Here is a 2,371-nt window from a genome sequence, read left to right as displayed (position 1 = left end):
GATATCTGACAAATGTAATGGAGTAAAAAAAAGAAGAGGAAGAAGAAGAAGAATTACCGCTGTGTGGTAACATGACACAGTGATGGTCGGGTCTGTCTGTCAGGTGACTGGCCATCACGTCTCCTCTGCAGGTGGTAAACATGCACGACACACACTTCAACTTCTGTGACAACCTGAAACACACACACACACACACAGTCAGCTAATATAGAAATGATTTAAATAATATACTGAACAGTGAAGCTCTGACATGTTAATAACTGTGTGACACAAATGACTTAAACATGAATAACAAGCAGATTCGTCAGCTTCACTTTATTCAACAACAACAATAAGAAACACAACAAAGTCTTCAGATTCACTGAATCACATTTTATCTTGTTACATCAAAGAGTCGTTACCTCGGCTGGGACACGAACACACTGAGGTACTGAGGCTTCCTCCTGCAGGTAGCATGATTACTGCACACACACACACACACACACACACAGGTCAGAGGACACTCTAAAGTCTGTTTTACATCTCATTCTGTCGGTCGAACAGACGAGACATCTGAAGACGTCACATCATCTTCTGGACTAATTAAAATAATCAGCTGTGACCTACTTGATCATGTGGTTGGCGTAGGAGGTGGAGCAGCAGGTAACAAACTTGCAGAGCGAGCAGTGGACCAGAGACGGGAAGTGAGTCTCGAAGTCCTGAAACGACGTCAGACACTCGAGACATCGCTGAGAGGGACGAGAGACACCGGCGTCCTCACTGAGACACAGAGAGAGACGGCCGGATGTTTACAGAGGTTTTTATAAAGTTCGACCCTGGACGGAATCAAAAACAACCGGCTGTGACGGACAAACGTAAGACTGGAGTCAGACTGAGGTGAGCGACAGGTGCTGCAGGTGCAACAACAGGAAGTCAGTTACCGTCACAGCTTCAATCACTGAGACAGACTGAGACTGCAGGTGTGGTGCAGGTGATGGGCAGGTGATGGGCAGGTGATGGGCAGGTGTGGGGCAGGTGATGGACAGGTTATGGGCAGGTGATGGGCAGGTGAGGGGCAGGTGATGGGCAGGTGAGGGGCAGGTGTGGTGCAGGTGATGGACAGGTTATGGGCAGGTGAGGGGCAGGTGATGGACAGGTGAGGGGCAGGTGTGATGCAGGTGATGGACAGGTTATGGGCAGGTGATGGACAGGTTATGGGCAGGTGAGGGCAGGTGAGGGGCAGGTGTGGGGCAGGTGATGGGCAGGTGTGGGGCAGGTGATGGGCAGGTGTGGTGCAGGTGAGGGGCAGGTGATGGGCAGGTGTGGGGCAGGTGATGGGCAGGTGAGGGGCAGGTGAGGGGCAGGTGATGGGCAGGTGTGGGGCAGGTGATGGGCAGGTGAGGGGCAGGTGATGGGCAGGTGAGGGGCAGGTGATGGACAGGTGTGGGGCAGGTGATGGGCAGGTGAGGGGCAGGTGATGGACAGGTGTGGTGCAGGTGAGGGGCAGGTGATGGGCAGGTGTGGGGCAGGTGATGGGCAGGTGTGGTGCAGGTGAGGGGCAGGTGATGGGCAGGTGTGGGGCAGGTGATGGGCAGGTGAGGGGCAGGTGAGGGGCAGGTGATGGGCAGGTGTGGGGCAGGTGATGGGCAGGTGAGGGGCAGGTGAGGGGCAGGTGATGGGCAGGTGTGGGGCAGGTGATGGGCAGGTGAGGGGCAGGTGATGGGCAGGTGATGGACAGGTGAGGGGCAGGTGTGGTGCAGGTGAGGGGCAGGTGATGGGCGGGTGTGGGGCAGGTGTGGGGCAGGTGAGGGGCAGGTGTGGGGCAGGTGATGGGCAGGTGTGGGGCAGGCGAGGGGCAGGTGAGGGGCAGGTGAGGGGCAGGTGTGTGGCAGGTGTGTGGCAGGTGTGTGGCAGTTGATGGGCAGGTGTGGGGCAGGTGTGTGGCAGGTGAGGGGCAGGTGTGGGGCAGGTGTGTGGCAGGTGAGGGGCAGGTGATGGGCAGGTGTGGGGCAGGTGAGGGGCAGGTGTGGGGCAGGTGTGGGGCAGGTGTGTGGCAGGTGAGGGGCAGGTGATGGGCAGGTGTGGGGCAGGTGTGGGGCAGGTGTGTGGCAGGTGAGGGGCAGGTGTGGGGCAGGTGTGTGGCAGGTGAGGGGCAGGTGATGGGCAGGTGATGGGCAGGTGTGGGGCAGGTGTGGGTCCATACCTCTGCTGGTCCAGGCTGGACAACAGTGGTCCCAGACTCTCCACTGGTTTCCTTCTGGGAGGTCCTGGTTTGGGCGGCGGCGGGTCAACATCCACCACCTGGATCACAGAAGAAGAAAAACATGAGGAGATCCAAACGTGTGGAAGAAGAATTCATCCTGAGGGGAACCAGAAGTTCTGAGGCTCATTC

Source organism: Sparus aurata, unplaced genomic scaffold (genome assembly GCF_900880675.1).
Source record: "Sparus aurata unplaced genomic scaffold, fSpaAur1.1, whole genome shotgun sequence".
Lineage (NCBI taxonomy): Eukaryota > Metazoa > Chordata > Actinopteri > Spariformes > Sparidae > Sparus > Sparus aurata.
Note: the sequence above shows the minus strand (reverse complement) of the source record.